General features: G+C 32.8%; 1 protein-coding gene across 4 annotated transcripts in view; it reads left to right on the top strand.

The window, feature by feature from the left end:
* Positions 1-2144: 2144 nt before the first annotated feature.
* The window catches only part of LOC115695810 (disease resistance protein At4g27190), a 69500-nt gene continuing 58077 nt past the window's right edge, over positions 2145-13567 (top strand). For 3 of the 4 annotated variants that reach the window (XM_061116983.1, XM_061116982.1, XM_061116980.1), the window contains exons 1-5: positions 2145-2788; positions 2928-3011; positions 3127-3185; positions 5689-5772; positions 11280-11347. The gene's annotated coding sequence lies outside the window, so the exon portion shown is untranslated. The remainder of the gene's footprint in view (positions 2789-2927; positions 3012-3126; positions 3186-5688; positions 5773-11279; positions 11348-13567) is intronic. The other variant, XM_061116981.1, reaches the window with a different exon arrangement.

Raw genomic sequence — 13567 nt, 5'->3', positions numbered from 1 at the left:
CTAATTTGTGAACTCTTGTTGTGGTATGTGCTCCCTAGCTTTCTTCCTTTGTTTTCTTGGAAAAAAAATGATGAAAAATATGAGTTATGCATGTTCAATTTTGATGTTATTGCTGCTGTAGTTTTAGGTTATTTTCTGTGTTTTTCTATGCTTGAATTGAATGGAATTAAGTAGGTTTCATGCATGCTAGTTACTTGGTTCAAGTTTGTGAAATTTGGTTCAAAAAGCTATGATTTTCTAAGAAATGTGTTCAATCTGTTAATTGCTTGCTGTAGATGTTTGTTATTGTTTTCAGAGGTTATTCTAGGCTTGATTAAGTAGATTTGAGCTAGTTTGGATGCATGTTATTTAGGTTTACTCAAGTTTGAGTTTGGAACTCAAAGCTTGAGCTTTAATGGTGATTTTTGTTATTGAGCTTTCTGGGTGGTTTTGAAGCTTTAGAAATGTTCTAGGGGATATATAGAACAGGTCTGGAAGGTTTCATGTGAATTGGAGTTGATTTGATTGAGTTATGAATTTTTGATGTTGCTGCCTGCGAGGAACCGGAATTCCGGATGGGGTTCTGAAATTTTCCAGAACCGGAATTCCGGTTGGGGAAAATTCAGGAACCCTAGATTTCCTCAATTTTATGTTTTTGGGGGTATTGCCATGCTTTTTATCGATAGGGTAACTTTTAGTTCCTAGTTTAAGTCCCCGGGAAGTGGTTTAGCGTATCACTTATAGTGTTGTGATTTTGATGGTTTAGGAGCCTGTAATCCGCCGCGCAGATAAGTTCCGGTCGAGGGTTGGCCAAGCACACCTGAATTCGGAATCCAGGTAAGATTAGTATAACAGTATGCATATGTAGATTACATGTTTAGCGTGCATGTAGGAAGCCTGTTAGATTACATTAGTTATGTATGTTGGCTTCGAACCATCCAACTGTGTCATGTCGGTACAGGCTGGAGTATGACCAAGAATGGAGTATGACCGGTTCGACCGATCAGTGACACTTAGGTTGGTGGTTCCGTACTATTGACGTATCACGTCGGTACAGCCGGAGTATGACCAAGCACTCGAGTATGACCGGCTTGACCGATCAGTGAGCATCCGTAACATCGTCAGACAGCCGGAGTATGACCAAGAAATGGAGTATGACTGGTTCGACCGATCAGGCTGTTACTTGTCAATAGTACCGTCCCTATGAACGTTCAGAACTCAGTACCGTGTTGGACACGGCAGTTAGGGGGACTCAGTATCGTGTTGGACACGACAGTTAGGGTTATGATCAGGGGTATGGGCGTCTGATCATGACCGGGTTTTATGTATGAATATTATTATGCTTTTCTTACTGAGTCTGTCGACTCACAGAGCTACGTTTATGTGTAGGTAAAGGCAAGGCTAGAGCTGATGGACCGTGAGCGAGCCGGTGAAGATTGTACATGTCGGGGCGGTTAGGCCTGGAGCGTACGATCCTCGGGACAGCAAGGCTAATTTTTGTAACTAGTCGCTAGGCGACAATTATTTTGTATGAATAATAAACTTTTGTAAATGATCTTGTAATCGGGATCCCGAGTCTTTTGTATAAATATTTTATAAGTTTAATTAAAAAGCAAAAATTTTAATTAATCACGTTTTCCATAAACCTCGTTGACTAGCAACGAGCTGCACAACATGTTTAAAAATCACGTAATATGCCTATGTTAGTTAGGGTGTTACATGGAGACTTTCAGGTAGTGGTGGCTGAGCTCCTTGCAATCCGTACGGGTCTTTTGTGGGCTGTCAGGTTGGGGTTTAATTTGGCGCGAGTGGAGACGGATTCTTCTGTTGTTAATTCTTGGATTAATTGTCCGGATAATATTCTTATGTTTAAACCAATTGTTGAGGAGATTATGTCTCTTTTAATTGTTGTTGGTGGTGATTCTTGTTGTGCCATTTCGCGTGATGCAAATGGTGTGGCCCACGCACTAGCAAAGTCTGTTACTAGTTCTTTTCAGTTGTGGACTGATGATTGTCCTAGATTTATTAGTGCTCCTGTAATAACTGATTTGATTTGAGTTAATAACATATTTTTCTTAAAAAAAAAAAAAAAAAATCAAAGGGGCGTTGGGGATAAATGCCTGAAATGAGTGGTCATCTTACATTTACTTATTTATATTTGGTCTCTTCTCTTCTCCACTCATATCATATCCCACAAGCTTATCACTCTCTCTCTCTCTCTTCTCTCTCTCTCTCTCTCATTCTCTTTTAGCTAAAACTGTCTTCTTTTTCTTCCTGTTGGCAAGCCTTTTTCTTTATTTTTCTTTTTAAATTGTGATTTCAAAACCTTTTCTTTGTTGTCAATTTCTTTCCTAAAATTATATAAACATAAAAAAGAAAAAAAAAATTGGTTTATAGTTTATTTCTCTTCTCCCTTAATTTGTGTGTAAGAAAGCTTAAAAACAAAAAAAAAAAACCTTTCCTCTGTTTGAGATATAGGATCTTGGGCTTGTAATTTAGTAAACTTTTGTTTAATTCCATTTAAAAAAAAAAAAAAAAAAAACCAATTCTCTGTTTGAAATATAGGATTTTGGCTTGTAATTTAGTAAGGTTTTGTTTAATTTCATTCAAAAAAATAAAAAAGAACACTGATGTTTTCGGAAATGAAGGATTTTGGTTTTTATTGTTAAAGAAGAAAAAAAAATTGGTTTTTATTTTGTTTACATTGTTAGAATTATTTTTTATTATTTTTGAAGGAGAGAGAGATCTAGCCTTTAATAATTTGTGTTTGGATTCTGGGAAGACTTATTCCTCTACTAACCATTACAAGGTACACTTTTTTTTTTCTTTTACTCCTTTTTATTATCTCTACTAAACCATATTATGCTTTTTTTTTCAATTATATGTGAGAATTTAGCATTAAAATTGTTTTTTTTTGTTTAAAAAAACATTAAAATTGGTTGTTTCAGACAATTGTTCTCTTATATGTGGTCAAGTCAACGTGAGCAAGTGTGAACCAATTGATGAAGTGACCATAAATCACATTGACTTGGGTAATTTCACTAACTCTTTCTTTTTCTTTTTATTTACTGTATGTGATTTAAGTAAAGATGTATAGTTATAGTTACTTTACATATTTATTCTTATTTGATTTGGTATTATTGACAGGTTTTTTCACTTTAACTCGTGCTTCACTTCAGAATATACAAGTTTCATTACAATCATAGGTTAGTAATATTGTTTTATTTATGTATGTATTCAGAACAGAGTAAGTAGGTACTTTATACTAAATTATGACAAATTTAAGTTGTGTACTTTATACTAAAAATAATTATGAATTTTAATGTACTCTTATGTTAACATTAAATAACTTAAATAATCAATATTTAAATTTTAATAACTATTTTATTATACCTAATTATTTTTTATTCAATCCGTGTATTTATTTACTTTATTTAGACACTAGGAAACAAAAGCCGCGCGTTGCGCGGTTTTAAAAAAAAATCATTAGCTATATATATTATTGAAAAAAGTTTATTTTTTAAATGTGAATTTTTTACAAAGTTATATCATAGAAAAAACTGAAGTTTCTAAAAAATAATAAAAATGCATTGAAAAAATATGATTTATCTTATCATTCTTAGTCTTACATATATAAATTTTTTTAATTATTAACAATTAATTTATTAAAATATCTTTTGAGAAAATTTTTTAAGGTGTATTTTTTCTTAAAAATCGACGATCACTATATTTTAAAACAAAATTAATAGTCACTAATAACACACATAATTTTTCACTGATAAATTAATAAAAAAAATATATAAAACATTATTTAAACTTTCAATAATAAGTTACAATTATTAATATTAATTATTACTTAATTTTTCTAATAATAGACATACAACTACTTAATTAATTAATTAGCATTATTCATAATTTGTTATAAATATTAAAATTACTACATAAATAGAGAGATTAGCAAAAGAAGAATATACCGCCACCTCTTTAATTAGTTTTTTTTTGTTGTGGGAAAATTATTATCATATTATTGTTGCATTTATTTTTAAATAAATATTATAAGTTGAATGATCATGTAACTTTACTTTTTACTTAATTAAATTATTATTATTATTTTAAGACAAATCAATTATTTAATTATATTATTTATGTGAAATTAAAAATTGAAATTATCAAAAATTATGAAAAATAAGATATTTGAAAAATAAAGTGTCATCTCATCTCTCTATATTATCATTGTTTTTTTTTTCACTTTTGAGAGTATTTTTTGATTTTAACAATAGAGATGAATTGTTATTGTTCAATTAATTTTTTTAATAATAAAAATGAGTATCATGATCACATAATAATGTCAAGACATTTATTTTATTACAAATATAGAACCATTAGCATTTATTAACACAAAATATATTTTAAATAAATAAATTAAAAATAATATTTTCCATCATGTACTTGTTGTAGTTGCCTCTATTTTTAGGTATGATCATTATTATTTTGCATCATCTACACTATTGAGAGTGAGATAACATTCTCTATGCATTAATAAATCATCTCAATATTTAATGAGAAAAAATGTATTGTAAGACTAAAAAATTATACAAATATTAGGAAAGAGAAAAAATGAGAAAGTATCTAATATTACACTATATATATATGTAATATTTATACATGTGTATAAAAAATAGAGTAAAAAATGATAAAAAAAATGCAAATATATTGTTAAAATATTTACATAGAGAAGTGAAAGGAATGAATACTTGACATTATAAAATGATGATGAAAATAATAAAAAAAAAATTGAATAAATTTAAAAAAAAAAATAGAGAAAACAAATAATTAGAAAGAAACCTCATATAAAATGCTATTTTTTTTAGCATATATGATCATCCATGGCAATTTGTTCCAATCTTTTTAATCTTCTTCTTAAAATTCTTTTCCCTTCCCATCTTCATATATGTGTCAAAGTGTTTGTATTTTTATATCTTCAACTCATCTATATATATTATATGAAAATATGAAGAGGTATAACCAAAGGTCTCTTAAAATAAATTTTGTAATTATAACATGAATTTATTGAATAGTTTTTTTTCTTTTGAAGAATGCCAAAAGCTTTATTTATCATAAAATAAATATAAATATGAATTAACAGATAATTAATTAAAATAATTAGAAAATGAATAAAAATTTGAGAAAAAAATAAGAGAATAGAAAAATTAGCTCTTTGAAAAGTTAAAGAATTACATTATCTATCCTAACATTAGAATTGTATAATTATATATATAAATATATAGACAGATATATAAATATAGCTATATGTATATACTTTTTTGCAATATAAATATGTATGCATATATTTTGAATTGTTAAAGATTAATCAATTTTATAGGTTTACAAAATTACTATACATATATTATATTTTTTTGGGTGTAATAAAATATCTATATATATATATAGAGATGAGAATACTAACAGTTTAAAAGAATACTAATAGATTATAAAAAATTAATAATGGAGAGGTTACATTATTTTTTTCTTATTATTCAATAGAAAAAAAATTAGAAAACATAACAAAATAGAGAAAATAGAGAAATGGAAGGAAAAGATGCCACATCAATGCTCTTATGCTTTCCTTTATTTATATATATAGATATATAGATTATATTTATTTTCTTAATTAAATAATTCATTTTTGGTTATTTTGTATGACAATAGGTGGAGTGAATAAAGTGAGTATTCAATCAGTGATCTTTTGGTGTTTGATGGAAGACTGAACTACAAATTTCAACTTAGTTAGTGGTAATTAAATATATGCATATTGATCTATACATTATTTTGGACAGTAATCTTTATCAGTTTTAGTTGCTAAATATTTTATAATATCTAACTGTTAATTTTTTTATTTTTTATTTTTTGAAAGGGAGCTGTTAAATTGTTTTGGAGTTAGCAAAAAAAAAAAATCTATTAAATTGTGTTTGGATGCCTTTAATTAAATTAAATGAGATATTTATTTACACTTTCATAAAGACAACTACACTCTAATATTAAAAAAAGTAACTTAAAATAATTTTTAGAAAATGCTTTTATATTTTTAATTTTATTTTCACATTTTTTTCTCTTAATATTAATAATTATTTTTATTTTATTTTCATATTTATTTTTTAATTTTTTTTAATAAAAATTATATAATTTTTATTTTAATTTTTTTTGTCTTAATTTAAAATAAATTTTATTTTTATTTTATAAATATATTTTTTTAAGAATATGAGATGGAAGAAAAATAATAATAAAAATAATATAAATTAGGAGAATTAGTCTCTACACTATTTATTTTACTTTTTTTTTTTATTAATTTTTACGGTTGGGGTCATTCTGATATTTGCTGCGAGGGTTAATATATGGATTTGGGTTGCGATTTAGGTTGTTATGTGTATTTCCGTATAAATAAAAAAAATGCTTTTAAAAGTAAAAAAAAAAAAATCTTATAAATTAAAGATATATATTTTATATAAAATAAAAATTATTAAAATGAAATGTTTTTGTAATTTTTTGGGATGGAAATAAATGTGACATGTGATTAGATATTAAACTTTAAAGAGTACATAATATGTCTCTTAAAAAAAAAGAGTACATAATATGTTAGTGTTTGGTAAATGGTATACAACAAAATAATGAGAAAGGTTCTAGAAGATTAAGCTGATAAGGAGGAACCCCCTGGGGCCTGATGATGAGATAGATTTGGATTTGAATGCATATCAAGATTCAACCTCACAATGTACTCACTCAAAATGTGGATTTTAGATCTATACATTTAAAATGTGTATTAACTTTTTGTTATAGATTTTTTTTTTGAAGAAAACTAGTTTTATTCAAATCAAAAATCAGTTAAATAAGTTGAATAAACATTAGGCAGAACAATAAATTTCACAAAACTACGATCGTAAAATTGTGAAAGCAACAGGTACATAATGTGGTGCTTTCTTTACCTGGACTAATGGCCAAAAGTGGCAAACTCTCATTAGAGAAAGACTTGACCGGGCTCTGGGTTCTGCTGACTGGGTAATTCATTTTAAGAAGGCCGGAATTAAAACTCTTGCAACTAGACACTCGGATCACTCGACCATTGTTCTCGACACGATGAGAGATAGAGATAATATACGGGTGCCTTTCCGTTATATTGATGCTTGGTCTTGGGATGAGAAGTGCCATCAGGTGGTGAGGGATGCTTGGGCCACGACTATTAATGGATATCATAGCTTTATTCTGTCAAAGAAATTGGCTTCTACCGCGATCGCGCTGAAAAAATGGAATGTCGAATACTTCGGCTTTTGCAAGGTGAAACTGAATATGCTGGAAAATGTCTTTCGGGAGATTCAAAAGAAAAGCCCGTCCCATGAGAATGCGAAGCTGGAAGAAGCTATTCTCCTAGAGATGGAGGAGATAGAAGCGAGACAAAATTCAATTTGGCGTCAACAATCGAGGGAGCTCTGGCTGAATGAAGGGGATAGAAATTCTAAATTTTTTCATGCCTCGATGGTGATTCGGCAAAAACGCAACTTCATATGGGTTATGAGAAATGATCAGGGTGAATTCGTGGATGATAGACGTTCGATTGATGAGCATATCCGCAGAAATTTTGATCAGGTTTTTGAATCTTCTTTGCCTTCAATTCCTGATGATTTGTCCTCTATGTTCCCTAACCCGGTGAGTGAAGCGGAGAATCAGACTCTTCGGGCTCTTCCTTCTTCTGAGGAGATCAAGAAAGTTGTGTGGAAAATTCCCCCTCTCAAATCCCCTGGCCCTGACGGTTGTCCAGGTAAATTCTTCAAAAATTACTGGGATATTGTTGGAGGTGAAGTGGTGAATACTGTGCAGGAATTCTTTCGCACAGGAAGGTTCGTGGCCGAGTTGAATCGTACTTTTATTGTGCTGATCCCTAAGCGTTCCAATGCGGCCACCTTTGATGATTATCGGCCTATTAGTCAGTGTAACACTTCTTACAAGATCATTTCGAAGCTGCTGTCGAATAGGATTCGTAAGGTGTTGCATAAGTTGATCTCCCCTATCCAATCGACTTTCGTGAAAGGTAGATGGATAGCTGAAAACTCCATAATTGCTCATGAAGTGATCAACTATTTTCGTCAACAGAAGGGCAAGAAAGCCTTTGTTGGAATTAAGTGCGATTTGTCTAAAGCTTATGACCGCCTTGAATGGAAATTTATTGAAGTTGTCCTACATGCTAATGGATTCGATGCAAGATTTATTAACATGATCATGTGGTGTATTAGTTCGGTTAAATTCCAAGTTCTGCTCAATGGAGGCCTTACCAAAACCTTCGTTCCTAGAAGAGGGATCAGGGAAGGCGATCCCTTGTCCCCCTATATTTTCATTTTGTCTTCGGAGGTTCTTTCAAGGTTACTGCTAGCCAATGAGGCTACTGGGGCGTTGGAAGGTGTTTCGGTGTCTCGTCAAGGGCCTTCTATCACGCATTTGATGTATGCTGATGATACCCTTCTGTTTGCAAAAGCGGATCTTAACTCATTGAGCTGTTTGTGGGATTGCATCGACAAATATTGTTCTTGGTCTGGTCAATGTTTAAATCTCTAGAAGACTAAGATTACCTTCTCTAATAACTACTGTCATTTCTTGCGGTCGAAAATTGTTAACTCGTTCGGGCTAAAAATGATGAATGGAGATGAGCAGATCTTAGGAAATCCTTTCTTCATTCACGGAAACAATGTGAGCAAGTTCAAATTTGTGGTGGACAAGGTGGCTAATCGGCTTGAGGGATGGAAAGCTAAACTCTTATCGCAAGTGGCTAGAACGGTGCTAGTTCAAAATGTTATCCAGACGGTTCCTCTGTATTCTATGGCGGTTTTTAAACTCCCTTCGGCCATTCTTGCAAATCTAGATTGTCTATGTAGACGATTTTAGTGGACTGGGGATACTGGGAAGGGACGATATCTGTCGCTGGTTATTTGGGAAAACATCTGTAAACCTAAGATTTGTGGGGGCCTCGAATTTAGAAAGTCTGGGCATAACAATATGTGTCTTCTGGCCAAACTGGCATGGATGCTAGCTAGGGAGAGTGATGCCTTGTGGATTAAGGTTATGAAAGGGAAATACTTCCCTCATTCCTCCTTCCTAGAGGCTGATAAGAAACGGAATATTTCCTTCGTGGCAAGGGGAATTTGGGATGTTAAATATTTAATCGAGGAGAATGTCGCTTGGAGGGTCGGTCTCAATTCTAACAGAAATCTTTAGGATTGTGACTGGCTGATTTATGATGGTTTGAGGATCGGAAAAGACGACTTGAATCCTTTAGTGAAGGAGCGTCTGGTTATTAATGAGCTCATTGATTGCGATAGTGGGGATTGGAATTTGGCCAAACTTTCTGTGGTGTTTTCCCCTGGGGCAGTGGCTAATCTTCAATCGATAGTTCCCTCAGATCTCGACTCTCATGACTCCCTGGTATGGACTCCTAATTCTAGTGGTAATTTTTCTGTAAAATCTGCTTACTGGGCTCTTAACAAGCACCTGTTCTCCGTTGATAACTCTCTTTATAAACAATTGTGGGAAAGTTGTTTTCACCCTCGTGTAAAACTTTTCCTTTTGAAGTTATATAGAGATGCCCTGCCTACAGGGTCAAGATTGGCGGCTATATTTGGCAATGAGTTTGGTCCGTGCTGTATGTGCCATGCCCCGTCTGCAAATTCAACCGAACATCTTTTTGGGCACAGTGATGTGGTCAAGAAACTCTGGTTTCTCCCTAAGTGGGGTATTAGGATCGAAGCTTTTGACTTGAGCAACGGAAGGAAAGTACTTAATTGGATATTCAATGCCCCGTTTTCTAAGGAAAAGGAGGCTCGGGCGGTTGATGACTTTAGAATGTATATCCAGCGGTGCTTCTCTACAAAATTTGGTTTTTTCGAAACCAAGCTTTCCATAGTGGTTGCTCCTTACAACTAGAGATGATGTCTAAACTCATTGGCCGAGAATTCGAGTTTCATTGGAATTTGGCCTTGGATAATCGGGCTCCTCCTCCTCCTCATCCAATTGCTGGGTTCTCTCACGAACCATCTGATGGTTTTATCATTGAAGTGGATGCTGCTTTTGGCAAAGAGAACATGACAATGGGGGTGGTTGTTAAGGATCAATCCAAGCAATTGGTCGCGATATATGTTAGCAAGTGCAAGCTCGTTGGTGTGATTCATGGCGAACTATTGGCAGCTTTGAAGGGGATAGAGGTCTCTCTTCTGCTGGGGCTCAACAGGGGGGTGATTCTCTCTGACTGTCAAGCTCTTACTAAGGCAGTCAAAGCCAAGGCGGTTCCTAACTGGTCCATGGCTTCTTCTTTCTCCAAGTTCCTGCAAGCTGTTGAGGGGGCTGAGTTCTCTCTCCATTGGATTCCAAGATCGGCTTATAGGGGTGCCCACACCCTTGCTAAGTGGGGTTTAAATAATTCGTGTTCGGGTTTTGTTAGCTTATGGGACGTGAATCCCATGTGTTCACCATTATCATTTCTAGCTAATCTAGTTTTAGGGAGATGGTTCCCTTTGTAAGCATCATCCTTTTTTTTTCGTCTTTTTCAATGAAGTTTATTTTTAGCTAAAAAAAAAAAAAAACAGGTTCATAATGAATTAAAGAAACATTTGGCAGAGAAGCTAGTATACACTTTCAATTTAATTAAATTAGGTGGCGTTTGGTAACACTTTTTTAATCAGTTTTCTGTTTTTAAAAGTAGAAAAGTGAAAATATTTTTCAAAAACATGTTCTATAAAACTGTTTTTACTTTTCAATTTTATAATTAGAAATCAAAATTTTAAAAGCAAAAAAGATCACTTTCAATATTTTTTTAAACATTTTTTTTTTTTCTTAATCAATCTTTTGGATTACGACCAGACCCAGACCCAAATCCCCTCTCCACGACCCTGGCGCTGAACCCGACTTTTGACTTGAACCCGAATCCAACCTCGGACCTAGACCCGACTTAAATAAAATCAAAAAATAAAAATAAAAATAAACTTTACAGAACACACTTTTGTTTTCTGTTTTTAAAATTGAAAAACAAAAGTGGTTATAGAACGCATTTTTGTTTTTCAAAAATAAATTTTTTAAAAACAAAAATTTTACTTTTATTTTTTTATTAAAAAATTTAAAAACAAAAGTGTTACCAAACGACACCTTAATTTGTAAGATATCTAATTATCTTATTTGAATTAACTGACACTTTTTTTTAGAATCAACTAATTAAATATCTACTTTTGTTTAATATCTTTTTCTTATTTTGGTATTACCAATGCCAGGTTGGACTTTGACTTGTGCCATCAATTTGGCTTGCTTCTGAAGATATCAGTTTCACTTCTACCCATAGGTTAGATTATTATATAAATATTTCAATTTATTTTAAGTCAAATTGTGTTTATTTATAAATTTGACTCTCTCAAAAATAACGAAAAAAATAACAAAATAATATAGTTATATAATATCATTTATATCATATAGAGAAGAAAAGTGCACATAATTTAAAAATGAACTTTTTATTTTATGCAAACTATTGCTTATATGTATATAATGCTGAATAAAAGTTATACTTGTAACATAAATATTAAATGTGATACAACAGATTAGAATGGTGAGCTATGCTTAAGCTCTTGACTTTACTATTTAATGTGTTTGCAGTGTGTGGTGTGTTTTTTAGCTATTTTTTCAAACCAATTTGCACATGCAATTTTACAATTTGACTCTGCTTCTGAACATACAGTAGCCTTGTTTGTTAGCTAATTTGTTAATAACTAATCTAGTTGGTTAGATTAGTTGTAATCACAACTGTTAGCTTTCTTGTTACTATGTTACTTCGTGTAACTATTTTTAGCTTTCTTTTTAGCCAATTCATTTAGCTTGTATAAATACAATTCGCTCTGTAATTCTTATCAGACTGAAAATTTCAAATTACCTAATTACTACGATTGATTACCAATTTTCAATTTAATCTAATTATCAATTCATTTAACCAATTCAAGAATCAATTGATCAATTTCAAATAGATAGAGACAGAAATTTTACAAGCTTCCCCTGCATCGTAAACATAATTCGGTCGGGTAGTGCTTGGATTTCGCGAACCAGGGTAAATAACTCCACTAAAATGATTTGGAAATTTACAATTTCCAGTTTTTACAATCTTGCAAGATCCTTACAGAAGTAATTACCCCAAACAACCAAAACCCTTGGCAGCTCAAGCAAGATCCCCTTACTTCAAATCATTGAACTCCCTTCAATGGAAGTCTCGATCTGAACTCCTTCAGATCTCATGGTGAGGATGCAACTAAAATCCCTTCAGTCTGAACTCATCATCTTCAAATCTTAATCAACAACTTTGGATCTTCATCCACAAAGTTCTGAGCTTTAACCTGTAAAATAGAGAAAGATAGAATACAAAACAACAAAGCCCGACCTAAAGAATCTCCGATCAAAAAGTTATTTAATGAAAATAATAGCAATAAAAAGTCTCAGTGTTAACAGAAAACCAAGACAGTTGTAACAAAAAAACCTAAAAAAGTCTGACGTGGAAAATACTAAATCATAAAAAGCTAGTTACAGCAGTCTAACATGCTAGACATGACAAGACATAAGCTCTCATGACTGGACATGACTTGGAAGTGTTTGCATGTGACTTTTATTTGATCCATATGGGAAGTGCCGAGACAGTTGAGTGGGGTGTGTTGGCTTGTAAAAGTTTCAATGGGTGTAAGTCACACAAAGACATCCATAGAGATGTGAAGTTGTTGAATGAATGCATCAAAGAAGCCAACAAGACTAAGAAGACGGAGCACAAGCGTTAAGATGGCGCTAAGTTTGAGTGGAGGCCAGAGGGATGTGCCAGTGAGACTTAGTAGTCATGTGAGCCTGCGAAGGTCAAGAAGGGTGCTAGAGTTTGCTTGAAAGCCAGAGGACTGCATCATTCGAACTTAATACATCGTGGGAGCCGGTACGACGTGATGCTAGTGCAAATTAGTCGGATGGTTGAGTGGACAATGCATGCATATGGAAATCGATAGGAGTGCTATTTGAGATAGTTGACTCAAAAGTCACATCATGCGGGATGCACTTTTAGATGGCATGGTGTGCATGAAGAGTTGCGCGGTCAGACATTCGCGTGTGAGCTTGTTGTCAAGGATGCCAACAGATGAAGTGGGGGAGAGACCCTCATGGTTCACTCATCAGACTAGGGATTCATTACAAGCATCGAGATGAGTATCATGTGGATTGATAGTTGTTCAGTATGTAAGGTCAAGAAGACTCGGGACACAGGCAGTGTCGGTTATCTAGGGTGAAAGTCTACAGGACTCAGGTACTAAGATAACACTATGGCAATATTGGCCTAAGGTGAAAGTCAGCAGGACTAAGGTACTAAGGCAACATAGAAATGTCGAGGGGCGAAGAGTCAGAATAACCGAGGCATTAGTTTAACTTCTTCATCAAAGTGACATTTGGAATGGAGGGACCGTATGCGAGTATGCGGTTAGCTTGCGAGCTATACCTTGAGAGGTATTCTTCTAAGAGAGAGAAGTTCTTCCCAAGTTGAGGTGGGGGA

Source organism: Cannabis sativa, chromosome 6 (assembly GCF_029168945.1).
Source record: "Cannabis sativa cultivar Pink pepper isolate KNU-18-1 chromosome 6, ASM2916894v1, whole genome shotgun sequence".
Classification (NCBI taxonomy): domain Eukaryota; kingdom Viridiplantae; phylum Streptophyta; class Magnoliopsida; order Rosales; family Cannabaceae; genus Cannabis; species Cannabis sativa.
This window is presented reverse-complemented; position numbering and strand designations above follow the sequence as displayed.